At 41.1% G+C, this 11,900-nt stretch overlaps 1 long non-coding RNA gene across 1 annotated transcript in view; it reads right to left on the reverse strand.

Moving 5' to 3' along the window:
* The window catches only part of LOC103886190, a 206,121-nt gene extending 202,222 nt beyond the window's left edge, over positions 1-3,899 (reverse strand). Inside the window, exon 1 of the long non-coding RNA XR_004184947.1 lies at positions 2,284-3,899. This is a non-coding gene — a long non-coding RNA (uncharacterized LOC103886190). The remainder of the gene's footprint in view (positions 1-2,283) is intronic.
* Positions 3,900-11,900: the final 8,001 nt, after the last annotated feature.

The raw sequence follows: 11,900 nt of genomic DNA on the forward strand, positions 1-11,900 counted from the left end.
GGTTATAATTATTATTATTATTATTATTTTTTAGACAAGTCTCACTCTGTCGCCCAGGCTGGAGTGCAGTGGTGTGATCTTGGCTCCCTGCAACCTCTGCCTCCCGGGTTCAAGCAATCCTCCCACCTCAACCTCCCGAGTAGCTGGGACTACAGGCGCATGCCACCACGCCGGGCTAATTTTTATATTTTCAGTAGAGACGGGGTTTTACCATGTTGGCCAGGATGGTTTTGGTCTCTTGACCTTGTGCTCTGCCCGCCTTGGCCTCCCAAAATTCGGATTACAGGTGTGAGCCACCATGCCGGTCCATGATTTTTTAAATATTCCAGAATGGTAACATTGGGGAAATCCCAACTAAAGAGTAGGCCCCAACAACTTGTTATGATCTCGTTTAAAGATGAATGATTTTCGTGGAGAGAATTCTCAGGGGCCCACATCGTCTATCTGACCCTGCATAGGGGCCCTCGTGGTACCTCACTGTATCTGGTCACCAAGCCAGCATGGTGCTGGGCAGCTCTCCTACAGGAGCTTACTTTTAAGACTTCAGCTCCAGGGTGACCCACACAATCCTCTAACTCACATATGTTAATGTCTTATGGGGAATCACATTCCAGGTCAGCAGTTCTAGGCTCAAGAGGGAAAGAGACAGGTGCCCCGAAGCCACTAACTAGCCCTAAGAATCTTTATTTTCTTTCTCTTTTGCTGGCATATAAAAGAAGGTTTCTCCCTCACTATTCCTCGCCTTCTAACTCTAGTAAGTTTTTCCTACTATTTTCCTCAGGCTAGATTAATTATGAAGCAAGTAAAGAAGGTCTTGCAAATTATTTGTGATTTTTTATGTAATGTCACATTCATTTTCCCCTAATTTTTCATAATGAAAGTGAATTAATTTTGTAATTAGAAAAAGTTATTTTTTAAATAATAAAGGTAATTAATCTTTGATCTTTCATTCCTCAGAAATGGAATTTTGCCCTCAATTAGTTAAGAAAATTAAATATTTGCATTTCATGTTAGTAAAAGAAACAACTGGCTAATTTTTATTTTGTACTTACTCCTACCAGTTTATTATGAAGGATACAACTCAGGAGCAGCTAAATGAAGAGATGCTGAGGGCAAGGCACACTCTGCATGCACCACCTTCCTAGTGCCTCAATGTGGTCACAGACCTAGATGCTTCCACCTGGCTAGTGGAAGCAGCTATTTATTTGGAAAGAAAATCCAAATCAAGGGGGAAAAAAAAGTATTTTTTCTCTCTCCATAATTTCCTTATTAATCATACTTCACCCAAAGCTATTTAAGATTTATAAACTTAAATTTTATTTTATTTTATTTATTTTGAGTCAGGGTTTGGCTTGTTGCCCAGGCTGGAGTACAGTGGTACGATCTCAGCTCACTGCAACATCCGCCTCCCAGGCTCAAGCGATTCTCCTGCCTCAGCCTCCTGAGTAGCTGGGATTACAGGCGCCTCCCTGCCTGGCTCATTTTTGTAGTTTTTTGTAAAGACAGGATTTCACCATGTTGCCCAGGCTGGTCTGGAACTCCTGAGCTCAAGGGATCTACCTGCCACAACCTCCCAAAGTGCTGGGATAACAGGCCTGAGCCACAGCGCCAGCCTAAACTTAAATTTTTTTAAATCTATGGCTTCTTATGGGGACCTGAAGGCTACATGACCATCCTTCACATAAACAGCTCAATTTAGAAGCCAGAAGGATTAGTATGTATTCTAAAGTACAAAAATAGCATAGATCATTTAAGTGGGGTAGCATCTCAGGGTACTTAGGTCTTGGTCCAAGAAACTACAACCAAGGGATGCCCTGGCTTACCCATTTGGGTTACTCTCGCACATTTCTGTAGAGAAAGAGAAATATCTTTTCCTCACCCATTCTATGATCGTGGCTGAGCCCCCATAACAAAAGAAGAATTAACAAGAGAAAAGTGTACAAATTTACTTAATATAACTTTTGCATAACACTTTGCATAACACGGAAGCCTTCATAAGGAAATGAAGACCAGAAGAAAGTGGTAAATCTCTATAATCTTTAAGTTTGACAAACAAGTAGAGAGTCACGAAGACATATGATTGGATAAAAAGTATGATCTAATGTAATAAATGGGGGTGGGGAGTATTTAGCAAGGCCTGTTTGTTCAGATTCCTCTCTGTGTCCCTGTGTCCTCAGAGGTAAGGATGTTCCTTTCCTCCTGGTAGAGGAAGGGCACCTCTCAAATGAGTGTCTTATGACCCGCTTCACAGGAAAATCAGAAAAACCTTCCAGGTTTTCTTACCTGCTTCAGGGGAAGAACGCGGACAGGGTGAGAATGACTTCCTTGCTTCTGCGTTTTCTCACATGCCAAGGTGCAATATTTTGGAGTACCATGTTCTGAACCCCATCATTGCCAAATAGAAAATGTAATGGTCCCTTTTTACAAAATAAACATAAGTGAAAACTGGATTAGGTTAGAACCTTGCCACCTGGCTTGCATTATTTCTTTTATCTTCATTTTTTATGCAAATAAGCTTAAGAAGCCAGACCTTAAATGGCACTTTTTAAAAGTTGCCTCTGGATTTTACTTTCTTCACTGGCTCTAAAGAAGTTCCACAATTGCCCAGAAAGAATGGGTCAATCCCCAGCTGTCCCTTTGTTTACAATTCCTTCCCTCTTCTCTGTGGTCTCCTCTCCTGCACTCCCTCCCCCAGTGGCCCAAACTTTGCTTTTGAAGACTTCCTTGACTTCAGAGAAGTTAGACCATGTCGCAAATGTCTCCTCTTTCTCTAAGGCAGGCTAACAGAGATAATGGGCCCTGTGGGAGAGAAGAAGCCAAAGAAAGAGAAGAGTTCCTTTGGACACTTAAGGGAATTATTGACAAGGCTCAGCTGACTTAAACTCACAAATTAAAAAAATAAAAAGCAGCTGAGGTAGTTCTGCTAGGTCTTTTATGCAATCAAGTGAAATAAAGTCTGCTGACTTTTGGGTGGGGGAGTTCAAAAGGGGGATTGGAGAGGGAAGTAATTTAATTTCTTAAATCTTGCCTATGCCACATGCTGAAGATTCTAAATAAAGTTTTGGCTAATTGAAACTATTAGTTGAGACTACACCCAGAAAAAGTTACTAGCATTTTGTTCACTGGACAGAAATGAAACAAAGAATGAATTTTACTTAAGCGAGGAAAAGTCAATATCAATCATTTGATAAGGGTTAGAAAGCAAGCACTTAAATGCTATTGTAGGAAGAATCAGAAAGAATTTAGCAAAAATCCCTTTTTCCTCCCACCGGCCTACGTTTTTCCCTGAAGATAGACAAAGAACAAAGTTACTTTCCCAATTTCCATAATTTCAGTAAAGAACTCTTTGCAAGATTCTTCTGGTGTTGTTTTCAAGTCCTTAAAGCTTGGCCTTTTCTGTGTATGGACTAGATATTATGTGCAGGAACTCAAGGATGGGAATACATCCACCAACGCGTCTCCTCGGAGCAAAATCTGCCTCCATTAACTTTAAAGCTGAAACTCAGTAACTCCTGTTCTTCCTCGATCCTAACTCCAAAAATTCACTCACACCTACCCCCTCCTTTCCAAAGAATGACTAAATTGGGAGGCTGGGACAGAAACATTCCAAATAAGAATCAATCATTACATTGGTTCCAGTTCTAAGGTGAGGAAGGTGTTGATGACACTGGTGAGGGCTGCATGACCGCCCTTCACATAAACAGCTCAATTTAGAAGGCAGAAGGATTAGTATACATCCCAAAGTACAAAAATAGCATAGATCATATTTGAGACACTAATACAAATATACATAGTAAACATTCTCCTGTGTACTTTGTTATTGTTATTACAAACAAATATTGTTTTGGTTTTTGTTTATTTGTTTGAGACGGAGTCTTGCTCTGTCGCCCAGGCTGGAGTGTAGCGGCATGATCTTGGCTCACTGCAAACTCCGCCTCCCAGGTTCAAGCGATTCTTCTGCCTCAGCCTCCCGAGTAGCTGGGACTACAGGCGTGTGCCACACACCCAGCTAATTTTTGTATTTTTAGTAGAGACGGAGTTTCACCATGTCGGCCAGGCTGGTCTCCCTTTCTTGACCTCATGATCCACCCGCCTCGGCCTCCCAAAATGCTGGGATTACAGGCATGAGCCACCGCACCCAGCCACAAATATTATTTTTATGAAAAAAAAATCATGTTTATTTTTTACCTGTATTCCTTTTGACCCTAGTGCAGAATTAGTCTGGCATTGTGTGGACTCTACTCCTAGGAGGCGAATCCCTTCATTGAAAGAAAATCTTGCTGCAAGTATTCCACACTCAGTTACTAGATAAAGAGAACTAGCTGAGAAAGATGTATAGAAGGTATTTTAGGTCAACACAGCAAATTCCATATATGCACATGGATAGATCTATATCACAGAGCAGAAACATTCCATAGAAGATCTATTGCCTTATGGAATAACTTTTCTCCCTCATGCCCACTAAGCTTCCAAACAAGCATCCAGCTTTCTTTTCTTCTCCAACAAACAACATTTGCATTGTAGAATCATATTTTTAGCAAGACATACGTGGAGTTTGAGTTTTAAAAGCAAGTGCCAATTGAAACAATTTATTGTACACAAATTTTAATTGTCTTTAAGGAAGGAAAGTCAATTATGTCAAGATCCCTAGCAAAGCTACCACCTAGTGACATGCTGCATATTTGGCCACACTTTCAGAGCTTGTCATAAGCTGCAGACGCCATCTTCCTGGGCCGCTTTTGAAGTTGTAATGTTTTTGCATTTCAAAGAGGTACCAAGACAATAGTAGGAAAGAAGAGAGTGGGTCAGACATTCAGAAAATGTCAGACGTATTTTATGAACCTATGTGGCTTTCTATTTCATCGTCAAAATCTTCCTCACCAAAGGATTAAAACTATAGAACACAGTGGATTTTATTAATTAGTATGGTCTATTAAAGACTTTGACATAAAATATTTAGCAATGAATTCTCTACACCAACTGGTTAGTGTACACCTTTTTAATGGAGGTGGCAAAAATAAACAGTGGGGCCCTTAACAAAATTATTTCAGATCTATCACCTTTTCTGGTAGCATTCTTAAAAGACTCTACCATCATCAAATGACCCTTCTGTTCTCTTGAATTCCATTGGCAAGAGTTACATAGCTCCTGGGTTAACTCTATGTAATAAATTAACAAATCTGAGTAAGATTTGTGTATTTAAAAATCAACAGCTCTGACTTCACTGCTCAGTACAATTTTCTGTATTGTAAGGCCTGATAAAGTTTTTAATCTTTTAACAACTTACAAAGTAAACAGTGACTGGCACCCAAACCTGAAAGAAAGCCAGCAGCAGGTCTAATGAAAATCATGCAGAGAGCCCATCAGACATTAAGTAAATACTCCGCTTCTGTTTTCTAGTCTCTTTTTGTTTGGTTACCATGGTGACCTGTTTTTGTGGGGGTAACTTGGAATGTATAAGAATTTGCTGCAATTAGATGCTTGTGTCCTATTGGCCAGTATGACACAGATAGTTTCTTTTCTTAAACTAAAAAGAAATAAAAGAGAAGAAAAGACACTGGTGAATGTGGACAAAGCCAACATGCACTTTGGGAACCAAAGGAAAATTTTGTAAGCCTACTTATCTTTCAGAACTGTTTTGCGCCCCATCTCCCAGCTGACATTTCTCCATATCCAGCTCTGCTTCCAGATCTCTTCCAGCTTCTGTGGATTGTTTCTCCGATCTCCAGCTTCAGATTGTTTCCGTATCTCTTCCAGCCTGTGATTTCGTTTCTCCGCGATCTCCAGCCTGTTTCTCCTGTATCCCTTCCAGCTTCAGATTGTTTCTCTCGTGATTCTCCAGTTTGATTGTTTCCGTGATTCTCGGTTTGTGATTGTTTCCAGATCTTCCAGCTCTGATTGTTTCTCCAGATTCCCTTCCAGCTCTGATTGTTTCCTTCAGATTCTCCAGTTTGATTGTTTCTCTGTATCTCTTCCAGCCTAGATTGTTTCTCCGATTCCTTCCAGTCCCCAGGATTGCTCTCCGTATCCTCCAGCCTGTGATTGCTCTGCGTATCCTCCAGCCTGTGATTTCTCACCTTCTTGACCTTTCCAACTACTCCTTAGCCGCAACACATGTAGTGCACTTCATTTTACTTTCGTTATTCAATCATTGTTTTATGGATATGTCTTATCCCTTTAGGAGATTGCAAAAGTCCTTCAGGGCAGCAACCACATCTTCTACTTTTAAGGCAGCGTGATACAATGAGGAAACCCATGGAAGTGGAATTAGATGCAAACAATTGTGGTCTAGGTTCTGAAACCAATTAGTTGTTCAGTATTTAGATAAGTCTCTTTAACCTCATTGAGCCTCTGTTTCCATATAAGATTCATGCCCATAAAGGTGTAATAATTGGATTATTTTATACTGACTACAGTATTAAACCTGTGGTATATATTTACTTCTTTTTTTTAATTTTGTGATGGGGTCTCGCTGTGTTGCCCAGGCTGGTCTTGAACTCCTGGCCTCAAGCAATCCTCCCATCTCAGCCTCCCAAAGTGCTGAGATTACAGGCATGAATCACTGGACCTGGCCATGTTTACTATTTATACCCTGAATTAAGTTTAATTGATTCAATATTGTAGTTTAAAATTCTGTCTGGGGCAGCCCTAAATATATGGAAGATTAAGACAACTGCCTCTGCTCCCAAACCCAAGAGACTTTATCACTTTGTTATGGATTCTCAGACCACAAATTTTAAATCCATGTTTGGGTAGGGTGAGGATAGACTACTTCTAAGATGAAAAAAGGAAGCAACTTAGTTGTCTGTAGTTACAAAGAAAAATAAGAGCATCAGTACAAGCTCAAAGACTTTCTTAGCCTTTAGTGTCACCTGACTCATGAGAAAGCAAAACAGCATTACTATTGTGTCTCACCTAGATCCAGAGACTCAGAATGACAGAGGGATTGTTTACTTAAAATATCCTCACTCCTTTTCTTTCAAACAATATCTATTAAAGTTTAAACCTATCACTAGACATATCAAAGGGGTTCAAATCTCAGCTAGATTGTTGTGCAGTCCAAAGATTATCTAAATTCTCCTTCACTCACTGTGATCACTCCAGATGCTTTAAGCCCTTGTTCAGCCTGCTCAAGGAGGTTACCCATTCAGGCTATTTCAACATCTTCAGTGGTGAGAAACTCACCATACTTCAAAGCTATTCATCCCATGTTCAAGCAGCTCTAATTGTTAAATAATTCTTCCTTACATTAGAATCAAATCCCTCTTCTCTGCTATTCTATACTTTGGTCCCAGGCTAGAATTTGTCCGGGATTGTTTGCAATTCTTTCCTTCTGGGTACACATCAGTTTTCCAAATCCTTCTTCAAGAGGCTCACAGAGCTAAACACAGTCCTCTACTCTAGCTGACCAATGCAGTGCCACCTCCATAGTTAATTCAACATCATGACTGTGTTTCTGTTGAGGGCTATATGCCCAAGATAGGAAGATAAGTTAGACAATATTTTTGGTTTCAAGGAGATAAAGGTCTATAAGAGGAGCCAAGCCGGGGGTGATGGCTCATGCCTGTAATCCCAGCACATTGGGAGGCCAAGACGGGCTGATCTGAAGTTCAAGACCAGCCTGACCAATATGGTAAAACTCCGTCTCTACTGAAAATACAAAAATTAGCTGGGCACGGTGGTGTGTGCCTGTAGTCCCAGCTACTCGGGAGGCTGAAACAGAAGAATCGCTTGAACCCAGAAGGCGGAGGTTGCAGTGAGCCGAGATCACACCACTACTGCACTCCAGCCTGGTGACAGAGCAAGACTCCATCTCAAAAAAAAAAAAAAAAAAGGGAGCCAAGAAGGTTAGCAAATATGTCCAAAAGAAGGGTTAAGGGCTAAGGAGGAAAGTACTGTAATGTTCCAAAGAGGATGTTTTCAGTTCTCCCTCGGGCATGGGAAAGGACCAGCAAAAGTTTCATGGAGGAGGTGTTACCAGACGGTCCGAAGAAGGAGCATTCCAGGCAGAAGCAATTATAAATGAAGGCTCTGTCATACAATTCAACATGATAAATTCAACTTCAAAAAGTTCATTTTGACCAAACTGCAAGGTATGAGGCATGACCAGGCAAGAACTGAGGTTGGAGGCGTAAGCAATGGAGGACAGTGTGTGCCACACGAAGGCGTCTGAACTGTGTCCTACAGTCCAGGGGTCTCCAAACTGGGGTGCACACACCACAGGGGACGCACAAGATGATCCACTGGGGTAAGTTATCGGAACTCCTATTTTATTTTTACTTCAAGATTTAGGAAAAAGTTAAACTTCACTAATATTTCATTTCAATTGGCAATCAATAGGTCTGAATGTCAAACTGTCACATGTCATATACCGTGAGCAGAGCATCCTGCAGGAAAATGGAATCCCACAATATGAAGGGTTGGACCATCACCTCGTCATTCTTTTTTAAATTATTGTAACATATTGCATTTTATGGTGTCCGGTTAAACTTATGAATATTACCTAGTTTTAAGCAAATAACTCTCATAAAATAGATAAATTAAAAGAACTCTTCCAAGAAATACCACACTGAAGATAATTCTAATAGAGTTAGCACAAGAGAAACTGAGAAAAAGGCAAAACGGATCCTTCTATTCCTTGTATAACATCTTTGCCGGGTAAAAATACTAACAATTCATTAACCACAAATATGTGAGTGTGTGTGTGTATGTGTGTCTGTGTGTGTGTGTGTTTTGTATGTATGTGTATATAGATATATACATATATATGAAGAAGGCTATTTAAAATATGGATTTATATCTAGGCTATGAAGACTTTACAAAAATTTACTAAATTTGATAAAGATTAAAAAGTCTCTTTTGCAGGGTTTTTATTCAACAGTACAAGTTAAAAATACCTGTTCTTTCTGCCTTAGGAAGCATGGTCAACAACACTCTGAGAGGCCGGGCGCGGTGGCTCAAGCCTGTGGTCCCAGGACTTTGGGAGGCCAAGACGGGTGGATCACGAGGTCAGGAGATCGAGACCATCCTGGCTAACACGGTGAAACCCCGTCTCTACTAAAAAAATACAAAAAAACTAGCCGGGCGAGGTGGCGGGCGCCTGTAGTGCCAGCTACTCGGGAGGCTGAGGGAGGAGAATGGCGGGAACCCAGGAGGCAGAGCTTGCAGTGAGCTGAGATCGTTCCACTGCACTCCAGCCTGGGCGACAGAGGGAGACTCTGTCTCAAAAAAGAAAAAAAAAAAAAAAAGTCCGGGCTCAGTGGCTCAAGCCTGTAATCCCAGCACTTTGGGAGGCCGAGAGGGGCGGATCACGAGGTCAGGAGATCGAGACCATCCTGGCTAACACAATGAAACCCCGTCTCTACTAAAAAATACAAAAACCTAGCCGGGCGAGGTGGCGGGCGTCTGCAGTCCCAGCTACTCGGGAGGCTGAGGCAGGAGAATGGCGTGAACCTGGGAGGCGGAGCTTGCAGTGAGCTGAGATCCGGCCACTGCACTCCAGTCTGGGCGACAAAGCGAGACTCTGTCTCAACAACAACAACAAAAAAATACAAACAAAAAAAACTAGCCAGGCGAGGTGGAGGGCGCCTGTAGTCCCAGCTATTCGGGAGGCTGAGGCAGGAGAATGGCGTAAACCCAGGAGGTGGAGCTTGCAGTGAGCTGAGATCGCGCCACTGCACTCCAGCCTGGGCAACAGAGCAAGACTCCGTCGCAAAACAACAACAACAACAACAACAACAACATTCTGACATTCCGAGCACGGTGTGGTGACCTTCTCACAGGATGCAGTGGCCCTGCCCACATTCCTTTTGTCCAGATTGTGCCTATGCCAGACAACTGCATCTTGTCGCGACACCTGTGTTCTCCACCTGAGGGCTCTCTCCAGGGCCGCAGATAGGTAGGCCGGAAGTGCTTCATTATTGGTGTCTAGCCAATGACAGGCAGATAAGAGCTGGAGAATGTATTGCCTTCCATGTGAAACAACTCAGAAAAATTCTGCAGTGGCTCTGGAGCGCCCCGGGGGAGCTGCCCACAGCAGAAAGCTGCTTGAGAACATTCCCTGCAGTAGCTTCATTTCCTGCCTTTTCTCACTGCTGCCATCCCTTCCTGGGATCTCTTCCTCCCAAATCTATGATTAATTCTTACACTCGAATCCGTGCCTCAGGATCTGCTTCCTTGGGAACCCAACCTAAAACAGTGACTAAAAGGTATTAGAAAGAAAGAGGAGGAGAAACAGAGCTCGATATTTGAAGAAATACATATTACAAAATTTGCTAAATAGCTGGATCAAATTATAAATGTTTCTAACAAGTATCTGTTCTTTATGTTTGTTAGACTCTGTGTCAATAATAAAATACTTGAAGAGCAACTTTTTTGTGAGCCAATAAAATAAAATGTAAGCATATATTTTCATCACTATTAAAACACTGTGTTAAGTAAATAGTATAAAAACTAACTAAAAAGGAGAAAAAAGAGATCCTAGGGTACAGTGACAAAGTTAGCACCATAGTGAAATTCATTCCCCACATCATTACAGGCAAGACATGCATGAAAAGACAGTGACACCATGTTCTCACTTATAAGTGGGAGCTGAACAGTGAGAACACATGGACACAGGAGAGGAACAACACACATTGGGGCCTGTCGGGGTTGGGTGGGGGTAGGGAGAGCATTAGCAAAAAGAGCTAATGTGTGAGGGGCTTAATACCTAGGTGGTGGGTTGATAGGTGCAGCAAAACACCATGGCATGTGTTTACCTGTGTAACAAACCTACACATGTACCCCGGAACTTAAAACAAAAATAAATTTTTTTTAAAAAGCATTATACAACAATGAAAGAAAGAAAGAGAGAGAGAGAAACAAGGAAGGAAGGAGGGAAAGAAGGGAAGGAAGGAAGGAAGGAAGGAAGGAAGGAAGGAAGGAAGGAAGGAGAAGAGTGATGCCAGATGAACACTCTATTGATGGAATTAATTTTATTAAAACAAAATCTTTATAGTCAAATCTATAATATTTTAAAGTAATAATGAGGTAAAAAAAATTACCACGAAAATCTTACATATTACTCAGAGATCTGTTGATTGTCTCACAGCAAAGAAGTTAAAAAGAACTTTCATACTTAAAGATGAGTTACGTATTTTTCTCATACAAATAAATGTGCAAAATGTGCTTACCGATTTTATAATGGGAATATATTGCCATTAACATATTTCTAAATAAATAGGCTTAATTCGTACTTTCAGAATAGAGGTAAGAGTTTAACAGTAAGTGAGAAAGCAACTGTTTTCCAGAAGAAATGGTGGACAGAGCATTTTCAAAATGGCAGCAATTTGATAATTATGTGCTTTCATTACCAAAAACAGTGTATGAGTATAGTTCTCATATCTGCATACTTAAAAGCATGAAAAGGAAATTTTCTAACTTACTCAAAAACTTTGTAAATAAAAGGTTTCAACAGAGGTTTTGTTGTCATTGAAAATGTTGAAATGTAATACCTCTTCATGCACAAGAAAAACTGATTAAAAGAAAGGAAGATGAACTTCAAAAAAAAGGTTTGAAAATTTGAATGGTATTAAATAATAAAAATTGTGTTTTACTTATAGCCAGTGACGCCCTTCTTTCATTTATTTTTGAGTTATCCTGTGTTTAACCATTACAGCAATCAAAAACAAGTATCAAAATAAACGTAGCCAGGCTTGCTGGCTCACGCCTGTAATCCTAGCACTTTGGGAGGCTAAGCGGGGAGAATCGCTTGAGCCTAGGAGTTCGAGACCAGCCCAGGCAATGTAGGGAGACCCCATCTCTACAAAATAATAAGGAAAAATTAGCCGGGTGTGGTGGTGTGCGTCTGCAGTCTCAGCTCCTTGAGAGACTGAGGTGGGAGGATTACTTGAGCTCAGGAG

Source organism: Papio anubis, chromosome 7 (assembly GCF_008728515.1).
Source record: "Papio anubis isolate 15944 chromosome 7, Panubis1.0, whole genome shotgun sequence".
NCBI lineage: Eukaryota > Metazoa > Chordata > Mammalia > Primates > Cercopithecidae > Papio > Papio anubis.